Consider the following 15,828-nt stretch of genomic DNA (forward strand, 5'->3'; position numbering starts at 1 on the left):
TTCATCAGAAAACTTGGAATGAAACCACCATTTGACCCAGTTATCCCACCTCTCTCCATATACTTAGAGGACTTAAAATCAACTCCTATAGTGACACATCCACATCTGTGTTTATAGCAGCTCAATTCACAATAGGTAAGCTATGGAACCTACCTAGCTGACCTTCAACAAATGAATAGACACAGAAAATGTGATACATATACACAATGGAATATTATTCACCCACAAAAAAATAAAATTATGGTATTTGCCAGTAAATGGACAGAACGGGAGACTATTATGCTAAGGAAAATAAGTCAATTCCAAAAAAAACCAAAGACCAAATGGCTGAATGTTCTCTCTGATATGGGGATACGGACTCACAATAGGGGGAGGGTTCACCAGATTCTGTAGGGTGAAGTAGGGGAAAAGGAAGGAGGGATGGTAATAGGAAAGACAGTAGAATGAATCGAACATAACTTTCCTCTGTACATATATGAATACATGACCAGAGTAACTCCACATAAGGCAAAAACCACAAAAATGTGAAGTTATACTCCATGTATGTGGAAATAAAAAGAAAAATTTTTTTTAAATTTAAATATATATATATGACTGCAGATGTGGCTCAGTGCTTAAATGCCCCTGGTACCACAAAAAAATAAAGAAAGAAAAAAGAAAAAGAAATGATAAAGAGATAAAGAGGAGATAAAGCAGGTGTAAGTATGGAGAACTTTCATCTTGGACTGCAGGTCTAACAATAAGAGAAAAAGAAAAAGAGAGAGAGAGAGAGAGACGGAGGGAGGGAAGGAGGAAAGGAAGGGAAGAAGAAGGGAAGGAAAGAAGGGAGGGAGGGAATTCGATAGAAGAAGCCCAGTTCTGAGAAAGTTTCAGGAGGTTGAAGAGAAGTCCTAGAGAGCCTAGAGACTAGATTGCCATCATGAGTGTTCCCCATGGCAGGAATGGCTTGGCTGTAGTGCTCCACCAAGCTGTCACTGGCTGGGAACAGCCCTAGGAAGGCATGGCTCGTCTGAAAGGATGGCCGCTGGGGCTCTCAGCCAGGCCCCGAGCAGCAGCACCTCTTGAAAAAAATATATGAGCAGAGCAATTTCATAGCCACAACTCTGACTTTACAGATTCTTTAAGTCACCAGTAAATTTATAGTTGTTTTAGTTTTAAAAGTGCCAGGGACTCAGGAAGTGAAAGCAATAACCTTTGGTGACCCCTCCCATCAACTGGTTTTGAACCTTTATTTGGCAATATGTTTAAACAAAAGAGATCAGTTTTTAAACTGAATTATTCAGTCTTCTCGTTTATTCTTTACAAATTAAAAACATTTTGTTCATTCTGTGTTAAGTAAGCATTTCATGACAGCTACTGGATTACATTAAAATAAATTTTAATTCTTATTTGAAGACAGATCATAAGCAGAATGCCTTTAATTCGTCTAGATTGATTTAAAGCAAATTGCTCTATGTATTACAGCAATTTTAAATGTAGTTAAAGTTTTTTAAATTTGAGAATTATGTGAAACAGTCTAACAGTTTAAGTTTAAACGAGGCAATTAGCTGGTTACAACTGGAACTACCAGGCCCTATTTAAAATAATGAGGTCTGACAGTTATGGAATCTGAATTATTCATTGATAACTAGCTTTTCCTCATCTGCAAACCATGGCTAGCATTAATAACAGAGGTGTAAGTGTGATAACCAAAGAGTCTGACATTAAGAACACACATGCAAACGTGCTAAATTCTTATTTAATTAAAAAGGATCATGATAGCAATATTTTTCCTGAAAGAAAATCATTAGGCAAAATGTGTTTTCTCATATGTTTTATCTTTGCTTTCTCTAAGGTAAATTTTGCATAAGGAAATAATTGTTTTTGATTACATACAACAAAATAATTTCCTAATCATATATTTTCAGTAAAATGCAAAAAAACTCCACAAACATCTTTAAAAATATTGAATCTTTAAAACAATAACTTTGAGATTCTAGTTCCCTTGTTTATAATCCCTTGAAACAAGTAAATTATATACTTCAACTTTTTAATTGAAAGAGAAAAGTAGGCAATAATAAATTGCATGCACAAAGGCAAATGACTCAATTGATGATCATTTAATAGAAGTGAACACTGTGATTACCAGGATCCAATTTACTTATTGGCAGCACAGTTCAAAACTAAAGGAGTAAATCAAGTAATTGCCCCCCCCATAATTTTGCAGCAAAGAAAGAAAACTTGCAAGAGGTCACTAGACATAAATCTATATTGTCCTTTACAGTCAGAAATGCTGGAACTGAAGGAGCAACTATATGTACATGTGCACGGAAAAAAACAAAAGGCATGATACTAAATGATCCTTTTACACTGAGAACAGGTTCTAAAAGCAAAACAAGTGAAACAACAACAACAAAACAGTCTCTGGTTTATTACTCTGGTCAGTATGTTTCTATTGACATTGGATCCAAATGAGTAATTCAATATCTAATTTCCCTGCACTGATACTTAAATTATCAGCTGCCTACAATAATCAGGCCAACCATATGTCCCACTGTACCTAGGATAGTCCTGGCCTGTGCTTGTTGTTTCAGTGTAGTTATTTAAACACATACAGTGAACTCGTTCACTCTCCAATGTATCCTAGCTTGGCCCTCATTATTATCATCATTGTAATAGGTCCCATGTACTGGGGACTTATCCTAAGGCTGGTCCCAGGCTAGATGCAGGCACCCACCTTTAGATTTGTATTGTTATTATTTCCAGTCATAGTGCATAAAACTGAACTTCTGAGAAGTCAAGTAATTTGCTCCAAGTATCACATTAAGCCACCAGCCAGCATTCACTCTTTGTTCAGATTAAATAAAAATGTACAGACTAAAAATGTGGGGGGGAGGGCATGTCCTGGGGATTGAATTCAGGGCACTCAACCAATGAGCCACATCCCCAGTTCTATTTTGTATTTTATTTAAAGATAGGGTCTCACTGAGTTGCTTAGTTAGTGCCTTACTTTTGCTGAGGCTGGCTTTGAACTCAAGATCCTCCTGCCTCAGCCTCCCGAGTCACTGGGATTACAGGAGTGCACTACCATGCCCAGCCAATGTCTATGTTCTTAACTGTTATACTACATTGGTATTGCAACTTGTGAGAATTCATGCTCTATTATAGGAAATCATAAAATGACAGTCGCAAATACGCTTCACTTATGACTTGACATCATAAATTTAACAAGTTTTATAAAGCTTGAATGGCAAAATAATTTTAGGTTTAAAAATCTATACAAATAAAAATATATGCAAAAACAAAATGAACTAAAAGATCACAGGAAGCAGATAGAACTCCAGAAGCTCCTGTTGCATGTTTTCTCCCTGGCCTTCCTCAGCAACCTAGAGAAAGAGCATGTGTCTCTAGCTAAGTTTGCAGCCTCCCAAGGGTCCAAGTAAAGAAAATCCCAAATTGGACTTTCAGATATGTCTCTGTTACTGGATTTATGGCTCAGTGCTTATGCATCTGTAACACAGTGGTCTCTTTAGAAAGACTTACAAAAGGAAGATTTGAAAGATGACTTTTTTTATTAGTGCAGATATATATGCCATAACCTGATTTTTTTTCAGTACAGATGTCAGTTACAGTATACCTATCATGCTCTGCAGATTGTGTCATTGGTCAAGAAAGAGAGAAACCCCTATATAATGATTAATAATCAATGTGTCTGGCCTTTAAATCCACCCAGAGGAGAAATGAAACACTGATATAGAATCTCTCCCTGAAGGAAGAAAAACACTGAGGGTGGAAAAAGAGGGCAGGATGAGCTACCCTTGGAGGAATATAAATACTAGAGCTGTCTAGTCTTGGGTTCTGCTTGGTTTGGTATAAAATGTGGTAAGTGAATGATACATGAAGTTTACATCATAGTTTCTTTTTGTAACGCAGCCACTAATATAAAATAAAATAAGTAAAATATAGGAATATTATATCAGTGAGATTTTTTTCCTTCTCTGACAGCTGCCCTGCTGCCCCCTTCTCTTCCCAACTGAGCAACACAGCTTAAAGAAGATGAAGGATGACTTTGCCATTGTATGATTACTAATGATATCTGGCCAGGAGATTATTATAGTTCAGTTTCATGTTAGAGTCTAGTTAAACTATCTCTTAAAAAGATGATCTATATATTTGTTGCTATCTCCCTAATTTTTTTACTCTTCTTTGCTCTCCACTTCCCTCTTTATTTTTTTCTGTTGATTGCATTTGTCCTCCAAAAGAAAGTCTGGCAGAGGTATTTGAAACTACAGTACACAATCCACTGATTATTTTATGCTAATGAATGAACTATCTAGAGATATAATATTTCACTTTTTGTGCCCTCCTGGTGGTAGCATAAGATAAATTCTAGAGTGTCTTTAATTAACTAAAGGAAGCAGAAAGAAATCTCTGTGGATTAATAATATTTATGGCCCTAAAACGAACAAAATAACAGATGAAGGTGGGAGGGGGCACCTAATGGTAGACAAATCTTGGAGAGTTAATTAAAACAAAATTCATGCTTATTTTGGCCTTTTCATCTACATACAGCATTGATGCCAGGGAACAATGAATGGAAATTTTTTACATGTTCTCGTTCTTCCTTCCAGCCTATGCAGTCTAAATATTCCACCCTTTTCCTCATTCCTTATAATTTCCACTACCAACCCACATATTTCTACACATTACCACTCAATCTTAATCTAAATGCTTTCTCATAAAACTCCAGACTTTTTTTCAAAGTAATGATAACAAAACCCCTCAGCCAGGGTCCTTGATATTTGTTTGATTTGCAGATTGAAATTAATTCCCTAAAAGAAATGAAGCTGTGTACATACCAACAGCCTGATGACTTTTGTCTCCAAGCTCTGAAGGAGAGTATCATTGAAGAGCCTCATGGGAAAACAAACCAAAGCAATTCACAGAAAGAATTCAGCTTTAGTTATTTCCCCTAAAGTAATAAACATTGTGTCCATGATCAAACTGCTTATCAGAAACAACTATTAAAAAGATTCATTGTAATGCCTGGATAGGATCAACAAATATAAAGGTAGATCCAAGAAGAAATTTGGGAGCTGGTCAAGGGCTCACAGACTGAATCAGCCATACTCTTCAGTCCTAAGCAAACAGATGTCACATACGTAACTCTCAATTTTACTAAGTAGGTTAAGACAACTGTAAACACAAACCAAGTCAACGTAAGTCTGGGATGAGGCTCACATACCTTCATGGAATTGTAAATTAATTTATTTTCTTTTCAGTGATTTTATATATTAAAATGGTAACAAACTAGATCAATATATAATATTATTAACAAATTCAAGAATTAGTCAAACCTAGGACCCAAAGTGAAACTTGAAGCCCCTTTCTGGGAAATTAAAACTATGACTTCTTTCCAAAAGGATTTTGCAATCTTTGCTATCTGCTGTAGTGGTCCCTGGAAATGGGATAAAAATTCTGTAATAATTGCTATCCGTCTGGGTAATAACACTTAGATATTTTTCTGGGCTTTGTATTATAGGGGAGGTCACTGTGACAACACCTTTAAGTAGCCATGATTGTGCTTGGTCCAGAACTCATATTTTCTGCATCAGGTCCGGTTTCTATTCCAGAGTGGATCCTTGAATGAGTCTCCAGCAGTGTAAGCTGCTGCTGGAACTCCTGCTCCAGGGAGCCCTAAAAGGGGGAAAATCAGCCTTAAATAAAGGTGGCCTTCTACTCTATAATGAGCATACTCTTCTTCCTCTTTCTGTGACTGGATACCCTCATGCTATCCATTGTCTCTTAAGAAAAACTAGAGCTTTCAAAGTAAGATTGTGTTGTTTTTGTAAAAATGTACTCAACCAAGGGGAATATGTGGGGCTGAATTCCAACTCACGCTCCCCCCACCAACTTTCCTGCCCTAGATAAAGACTACATCACCAAGGGGGAAAGAGTGACTTTTTATAATTTAACCACCCAGAATGGGAGTGCTTTTTTGTAGTTCACAAAAATAAAATGCAATTATGTGCCAGTAGTGAACATGAGAAAAACCCATTTTGGCTAACTCTTAGCTACTCACTCTCATGTGTCCTCCAGTCAGTTCATATTTCAGTTCTTTAGGCTTATGTTCTATCCCCTTGGGTTTCTATTGGGATATGAGATCTGAAAATAATTCAGACTGAAGTATTAATTTTCAAGATCATAGTCAGTTTTTTCTTCTAAGGTGAACTGTTGCATTTTGACTGAGGGATTTGACTCAGGTTCCAAACATCTAGAAGCACAGGACATTTCCTTACTGGGAAGGCTGGCGAGAAGTGTATCTTGCCCTTCAGCCTTACAGCCCTATCAGGGTGGGAAGCTGGTCCTACCAAAGGTTCTTCATAGCCTGATACACACTAGATCCAGGATATATGCACTCAAAATGCTTGAGTTGTGCAAAACATCAGTCCAAGATACAAAAATATAAATGAGCAAATGTCTAATAACATAGAAAATCACTTTTTAAGAATTTTGTTTCAAATTCTGAACATAAATGACCTATATGACTTTAACCTACTTAAATGATCTAGGAGTATTCTGAGAAATAAATTAGACCCTTATGTCAAACTCTTGTTAAATGGTACAAAAATATTAAAAATACAAATACAATGTATGGAATAAAAAATAGAAAATTCTATGACTCCTATGATCTGACAGTCCATATACCCCAATAATAAAAAAAAGTAGTATAATTTTAAGAGAAATTCATAAAATTAGTAATACCATAATCTTCATTCTTAAATTCCATTCCTGAATTCATATATAGTACTATTAAGATGAAAATCAAAGAATATAAGCAGGTATATTTGAAACATCACAAATCATTAGCTTGGAAAAATATTTCTTTAACATTCAGATTCCTTCTTGGCATCTTTCCTCATGGGACTTGATCTTTCACTAAATTACTCATTTTAATTGAGAATTATAAAACCACACAGGGGGTATCATCATGCTGAGATCAAAATGACTGAAGTTTTCATAGACTTCTTTTTTTGTGTGGTAGGTTGATGATAGCATGCCCCAGCTTAATTTAATAGATAAAACATTTCTGTTCCTTAACTACAGAAAATAGATGAAATAGCACTTGCTTTTCACAGCCAAGGTCTAAATAATTTTATTTCTAATTTTCATCTTCCACTAAAATAGTCACAGAAACTTTCATCAATAAAGTGTGTTATTTCTTAACATTATTGTCAGAATCTGATTTTTTTAAATTGCTTCTATTAACTTCAGGAAAACACACTCCCACTCATATTTCCTATGGATGTCTTCATATCCTAAAATTTTCCATGATCCCATTGCCAAATTATAACTGTGAAACCTGATCCTGCAAGCAAAACAGAAAGTCAATGAAATGCATAAAGAGAAAGGTTAATGGTATAACAAGATCATTTTATTTCAAACTATTTAAGCTCAGACTTGGAAATAACACCTACATATATACAGAATACAAATATAAACATTTATATCATAAAACTAATCTGGCACACAGCATGAGGTTGCCCAAAAATAAAATAGAAAATAAAACATTTCTAAAAAAAATCACTAGTATTAAGATCTTAGGATTTCAGACATTTTGAAGAAACATAACATTAATAGAAGCTGGAGAAATTATGTGACTCATACTTTTTCTTCTTCAAGATAAGGAAGAGTCTAAGAGTCTTGTCCCAGATCAAAAAAAGGGTGAGTGTCAGAGTCACAGACCCCAGGCTCCCTGATTCCTGTTTGAAGCTTTTCCAGTACATGGTGAAGTTGCTTTAGATCTTCTTTCTGCTTGAGGAAAGCAAGGACATGTTGTTGGAAAATTGAAGATAAAGGACCATGGACAGATGCCTATTGGAAGGTAGGAAGGAACAAATGAGCCAGTCCCAAATCCTCCCTTACTCCAGTCACCTGACCTTTACTCAGGCTGATTTCACTCCTCTCTCCAGCCTTTGCATTTGTACTTTCTTAAAGCCTTCTCATGACTTTGGAAGATATCCCATTCACTTTAATTTCTCATTTGTCTAATGGCCCAACTCTTTTAAAACCACTTTCAAAATGTTAGCTTTTATTGGAAACCTACCACAATAATAAAAATACCTAACATTGAGCAGTCAACCTGTGTTCCCAAGTGAAGACCACAGTTTGATGGTCACCTATCACAATCACATGGTTACTCCTTCCTCACAGAGCCACACATATACCTGAACTGTATTCTTTTGGTAGCTCTTAGCATGTGGAGTTTTAAGTAAGGTAGTCTGAGTTTGAATCCTGGCTTCACATATTAATAGACACATCTTATTAAGAAACATATATCTAGGGCTGGGAAGATAGCTCAGTTGGTAGAGTGCTTGCCTTGCAAGTATGAGGCCCTGGGTTCGATCCCTAGCACCACCAAAAAAAAAAAAAAAAAAAAAGAAACATATATCTAGCTTTAGTCTCCCCATCTATGAAACACGAAGAATAACACCACGAAGAGTGAATGCCAAAACCCTGTTTTCACTAGTTCATATTTAATTATGCACATAAATTCCACTTCTAGTCAGAAAGTTCTCTGAAAGCAGGACCCATGTTTACTCATCTTTATATGTTTAGTACCTAGTATGCTACCTTACTCAAGAGATCTCAATTTGTCATGTAGTCCCTGTGCCAGAGATGTTCATAAACTGATTTCCTCTTCCTGAGCATACAGCAACATTATGGGTTTCCCAGACTTTTGCATGGGGGTGGAGTCAAGGGTAGTTTTCCCCAGTGAAATGTAAGTTGAAGTGATTTATTACTTCCCCAACAAAGCAGTTAAAAATGAGTGTAATTTCATGTTTTATCTCTTTCTGATTTGATAGTTGGATGTTAAATTCCATGCACTGAAAATGGTGGGTCTTCTACCAGCTTGTCTCTCTAAGTAACTTCATGAAGCAGAGACCCCTCTACCCGCGGCAACCTTTATTGAATAGCATGACGTGGGTTTTGTTATAGCAAGTCACCTGCCCTGATTATTAAAGTTCCAGTCAGCCAGGAACAAGAGGAAAAACTGGAAGAAAAGGAAACCCCCCTGAATAAGGGTTTTATTTATTTATTTTTTTTATTTTCAGTCTTTCTAGCAGCACTTCTTCCAGAAACTACTTTTTCTTCCCAGAATCACAAGTAAAACTATTACAACTACTTTAAATCCCTTAATATATTTTACATATTAAGTGTGCAAAGAAAATCTTGTATAAGTAAAGGTTTTTAGAAAGGATTTTAAGACTATTGCATTAAAGACTAGATAATTTTCATTATAGTTACTGCATATTTAAACTTTGAATAAATATTAAGTAAACAATGCATTAAGCTAAAAGTTAAACACAATGTTTCTATATATTATTTGAACCTTTAAAAAGACATGAGACACATCTTCTTAAAACCTAGATTTTACCATGATACTTCCTTATGTAAAAATATTTAAGAATTCTCAGTTAATAACCTGATATCCTGGACTTCATAAATCCTTATGTTCTGGCCCTATCTTAAGATAAAGCATCATGATTTAAAGAAAAAGAAGAAGAAGAAGAAGAAAGAAAGAAAGAAAGAAAGAAAGAGAAAAAGAAAGAAAGAAGAAAAGAACAAACCATTAACTGTGATTCTCAGATTTGAATCCTAGTTCTACCACTGCTTGTCTAATCTTGAGCAGGTTTTATAGCCTCTTAAGTATCAGTTTCCTCATCTGCAAAGACATAAATATTTCATAATGTTTTTAAGATATTTAAATGGAGTAAGACATTGAATATTTTAAATCATTGTTAGACAGTATAATCAGTAATAATTATTGCTATGATTACTCAACATTTTCTAATCAAATTTTATACTATAATTTGTGGTTAAGGGACTATGCTGGATGTGTAGAAAACAACAAAATATAAGACAGATTTCACCCATGAGAACTCATCAAGTCAGGCAAAAAATCTTAAATTGGGAAAATATAGTTTTAGTAAATGCTCAATATATGTTTAATATAACTGAAACTTTACTAGCAAGACTTATACTATGCTTTAAACATATTGCTTCAAAGAAGACAAGCCTTGTACCAAAACCCCTTTTCATAAAATGTTTATTAAGTTAGGTTTTTAAAAAAAACTACATATTCAGCATTTTACCTAAAGGGGAAACAAGAATTTTTATCTTCAGAGATTTAAAAATGTTTAGTATCAAAAGTTATGTTTCAGATAGTAAAAGTAAATATCAATTAGTCATATCCTTAATGTGAAGCTTGCTAAAGCTTGTTAATTTTGCTAAGTGTACTTGTTAGAGATGCAAAGAAGAAACAAACTAGATGGTATTTTTCTCCACAAAAATTACTTTCAGTGGTAAGATTTTAGACCTCTGTTCAGTCAGATTAAATATGCAAAAGAAGAGCTTTCCCCATATTTTATTCCTTTAGAATATTTTAATAAAAGATTAACTTGTTCTGCTATGAGCACTCTCATGCTTTTTAACTTCCAATATCTTGCTCCTGATTTTACCTCACTACACCTGGTCCTATCACCTTGAATCAGAGCCTTCTCTTGCTGTTTTTTCAACCTTTCAAATTCTTGTAGACAATGATGGAGGTAGGGAGAAAGCCAGCAAACACAGTTCCAAGACCTCTTTGCCCCACCAGCACGCAACTCATTTAACAGTATACAAATGATTTAACAGTAATCCCAGCTGAGTTCCCAGAGGAAATCATTTCCATTCCCACCACTGCTTGCAGATGGAGGTCATGTTTCCTTCTCTCCTTAGTCACTGCTCAGCCAAACTATTCATATTTACATAATTCTCCCAGTAGTGTTAGGTAAACTTTTTGAAATCAGAGCAGTTTGTAGAGTTGCACATTCAGAAAGGGATGTGTAATGGAAGAATTGAAGAGACCCTGGGCTGGGGCATGAATGAAGAATTGTACTTGCTTTGTCCTGGATAGTCCATTCACTTCTCCTGATCCACCCTGTGCTCTTAGGGGCTGACTTGCATGACCTTATTCCCGGACTTTCTGTTGGGTTTGGTGAAACTGAGGCCACTGAGGATACATGAGGGCAGGAAAAAAATTGGAGTTGGGGTATTTGGTCCCTGGATAACTTGCTGCTACACTTCACATTGTCAATGACTGTATTCTTATACTTACAATCACAGTCTATGTCTAAGTACAGTATCTTACAACTTACAAGCATTCCCTCCAGACTCCTGTGTCAGTTCCTTCTTCTCTCTTTAGGACTTAGGTTAACATCTTTTGTATCACTCCAATTCACAAGGTGATTCATCATCCTTTGTTAATTTCCTTAAATCCTACCCACGTACTTTTTAAAAGCTACTTCCCTGAAGTCTCTTTGATTACCCCTTGTGAGTGTGCTTGGATTTTTTCACTGGCACTCTCATTGCCTAAACATGATTATTTAGAGAGTATCAGATAGCCTCAACCATATCAAAACTAGGGAGCACTAAAAATTACACCTAAATCACCAAAGAAGATTGAGAGTTTTCTTTTTGAAAGCTCAACATAGTCTCCTTTATTGGGAATCCAGAAATAAATACAAATTTAAAGTAAGATTGGTCAGGAAAAAAAATGAAATGATTAGAAACCTACTAACTTCAAAACTTTCCAGGGAATGAATGATTCCTATCATGTGTAGAGATTCTTAGATATGTCTCTGACTTGTCAGCAAATAACTCTATTTTATAGGACCAACACACAACAGAATGAAAGTGATACTGGCCTGTGAGCCAGAAACCCTGGTGCAAACCCCAACTCCTTTACCAGTAAGTTGTTTCACCTTGAGCAAGTCACTTAATTTCTTGGATTTACCTCATTCTTTCAGTCTTCAACAGGACAAAGCACAGTTTCTTTCACATGGTAAGGTATGCACAATGCCTCTCTGTGTAGACACAGTCCTTCTCAAGGAATGCAGCCTTTCTCAGTGTAGGCATGGTCCATCTCAGTGTAGGCACCAGTCCTTCTTGACATTAAAATCCACAGGTGACATTCCCGCCTGATCATGCAGCCAAATTCTGAAGTCCAACATATTCATGTAGTCCAGAAATCATTCTACATTGTTTTGAGTTGGAATCAACAGGGGAGAAGGAGTCCGCCTGTGAAATGTGCTCTATTGTCCATCGAGTTTACACAGGCAGTGATTGTGTTTCAACCCTGAGTTCTAAAAATGGCATGTCTAAATAGAGTGGTGTTTAGGAACTGAGATTCGGGTGTGAGTTAGGGTTCTTTCCTGGCCTAGGGAGGGGAAAACCAAATCTAAAGAGGACCAACTCTGATACCTATCTGAACCAATAGCCCAAGTATCTAAGCTGATCAAACTCAATTCCTTTCCTAATAAACTCTTTACAACTCTGTATTTTCTTAGTATACCCTTTTCTCTGTCCTAAAGGCCTATGGTCAATTTTGCAAAGCCTTACTTTAAGTTCATGCCCCATTCAAATATCACTTCCTCTGTAAAGCATTTTCCTGCATCACATGTCCTTTGTTCTCCTCTAGCACTATCCTCCTCTGCTCCTCCTACATCTACTGTCATCCTATCACCCTGCAGCATGTTTATCCAATCACTATAGCACCTCCCCTGTTCTCACCATCATGAGCTCTTCTGCCTACTCCTTAGGTCCCCACCACAGGTCCCAGTATGAGAAGTCACACTGTAAATGATAAAAACACTACCAAATAAATGTAATAACTTTCCCAAAACAACTTTTCCAAAGAAAGAACTGCGAGATTTACTTGCTTTGGCTTTAAAAAAAGAAAAAAAATATATAGTGGTTATGTCTTAGTATGGATCTTTCCTGAAGCAGAAACATAGCTGGCCATGCCGGAAGCAACAACGGCAATAAAACAAGAAAATACAATTGGTAAGATGGCCTAAAATGCTCAGTGGCAGAAGAGAGCTATTATGTTTGTGAAATAAAGCTTCCCTGTAAGTTGACATACAGCTAGGAATTGGAGAGCAGCAAGAGGAAAGAGATGAAATGCATTAAGGAAAATCCTATAAAATTATGGTGCTGCTGGTGATGGCTGTTGTTATTGTTTTCCAAAGCCTCCCACAAGGTGAGCAGAATGGACTGAACCAGAGTGAAAAATAAGTCTTTGGATAGCTGTCATTATGTCTACCATTTTTTTTTTTTTTAACTAGACTTACGGTATGTTATTGTAAGTACTGTAGTATAAAAGACCAATGAAGTTAATAAATTTTTTTATCATGTACTCATAAGCTCTCAGCTCTAGTAATAAAAGCATTACTAAAGCACAGTCACTGTCTTTGTCTTTAAGGGCCACTTTCTCCAGTTTGGGACACATATTCAACTTACTATAATGTAATAAATGCCGTGAGAGAGGTATGAAGTTATGAACAGCTGAAGAAGTGACTAATTCTCAATGATGGTAGGGTGACCTTAGCCAAAATTTTCAGGGTGAGGTTAAGTGCATATTTTCGTATTAAAGAATAAATACACATTTATAGGAAGGGGGGAAACAAGAGCAAGATCTGCCAGGAATAGAATAAACCACTCTAAGATGGTATAACAGTGTATCATGTAAGGTATAGAAAGATGGCCAGGAAAGATGTTTAGGGAATTGAAATTGGGGTGGTGTTAGTAAGAGCTTAAAGCCATCCAGGAATGATTGCCAAAACATGTTCTCTATAATAGGCATTTGTGCTCCAAATAAGAAAATACTCTCTAATGCCTTAGGAATGGGCGCAAAGGAAACAATTTCATTATTTAATTATTTTTCTTGTTTCGATTTTGCTTCCCCGGAATAAAATCAATTCTTTCAACTAGCTGCTCAATCGTAAGATCTAATCACCATCCTTCTCTTGGCTAATGAATCCTCTCACCATAATCCAAGTCAATTTTAAAATGAAATAACTCATAAGTATATATGAGTCCTCTACCACTCCAGTGACATTGCTTTACGGTTTTGAGGAATAAATCTAAATCATTTAGTAACAGATATATCAGCTTGTAAGGTCTCCAAGAGTAGGAAATCAAGTGATTAGTATAATAATGAACCTCCTCAGGAAATTCTAAAATCTAAGCTTAGAATTTTTTATGTGACTGAATATTATTTGCTAAGTGTAAATGAGAATTTCAGAGTTGGATTGTGTAAACATTATAATCTTTCCAAAAAAGAATATGCTAGATTAAGAATTTCAAAATGGATTTTCAATTTGTGTATTTTATTGCTTTTTGAATGTTTACTGGTACATATTAACTACACAAAACGGTGAGCTTGTTTGCAGCATACTAGTACAGGCATGTTACATAATTTGATAAATTTCACTCCCTAATTCCTCTCCTTACCCTTCTTTTACTCTTTCCCCTTCTCTCTCTCCCCGATCCCTTCTTCTTTCCTGTCATTCTCCCTTCTCCTTTTATGACATTCTTTCTTTGCTTTTGTTTTCCTTTTCCCCTCACTAGCATATGAGAGAAAACATATGGGGTACCTGAATTTGTGAGTCTGACTTATTTCATTTAAAATAGTGCTCTCCTCTCCAGGTTCATCCTTTTTCTTTTTCTCCTTTCAAAATGACATAATTTCATTCTTTATGGCCACCAAGGGTGATTCTGTAACTTGGCTAATGGCTTGTACTGAGACAAACTTGGATATGCATGCATGTTATCCATGTACTTCTAAATATGCTGACTTTAACTCTTTGGGATAAATATCAACAAATAGTACAGTTGATCCTATGGTATTTCTGTTTTCAGTTATTTTAGGAACCTCCATACTCACTTCCTTAGTGGCTATTCAAATTTACATTCCCATCAACAGTATATAAAATTTCCTTCCCCCGCCCACATACTTGCCACATTTATTATTACTTTTGGAAATTTTTTCTCCATTGTATTAAAAAATCCTTTTTCATGTCTTATGTTTCATTGCTGTTATTGTCATTATTATTCTTTTAACGGGGCAGAACATTTAATTTTTACTAGTGTTCCTCTTATCACATATAGCCACCATAAGATATGAGAGACATTGCCTGGTAGCCTTTTTTGATTTTGTGTTTTTCTTTTCGGGAATATATTAAGAGCATCAGAAGAATCTAAGCTCATAGAATCTTTGCTTTACATTTTATCTTACTCTATTTACTACATGGCTTGAAGAAGTAAACTAAAAATCATCAGAGTATTGTCAGGGGCAATACATGCAAAAACCAATCTAGCTTCACTATCCCTATTAGTTTTTCCACTCTCCAAGAAAAAAATTATTTCTGTCAATATTTTAATTTCAGCTAGATGGTGAGGAAGGAATGAGTGACATCTAAGCAGATGGTTGTCAGAAAACTGATGACTGCATACAGTGCTGTGATTAAGAATTAGGGAATAAATATATGCAGCTAGCTGCAAATACCCAGTATCTATATGCCCTCCTCCTAGATCTCAATCTTACATAATAACATTATAATTAATAAAATAATTATATTTAGATAGCATATTTTAATGTATTGCTAAACTATTACAAAGGTATTTCTATTCCTTTAAGAAACAATAAAAAGTAAGCTGAGGTGGACAAAAATATGACCTTAAAAATCACTATTCAGCTTCCTTATTAACTTTCTAAACACCTTGAAAGATGTGAGTCAGCTACTTAAATAAAAGGAAGTGTAATCAAAATCATACAAATTATTTGCCTGTGGTTGTTAGGGTCAGAGAGGACCACCCCATATCAGTACTGTATACCATATTGCATCTTCAAATCAATATGCAATTTTGACCATTTTGAATAGCTTTGTTTTAGGGGTCAAGGCTTGGTGTGGACAACAGTGGCTATGCAAAGGTTTTTGGACTATTTGATCTTGGATCCGTGTT

This window comes from Sciurus carolinensis, chromosome 3 (genome assembly GCF_902686445.1).
Source record: "Sciurus carolinensis chromosome 3, mSciCar1.2, whole genome shotgun sequence".
NCBI lineage: Eukaryota > Metazoa > Chordata > Mammalia > Rodentia > Sciuridae > Sciurus > Sciurus carolinensis.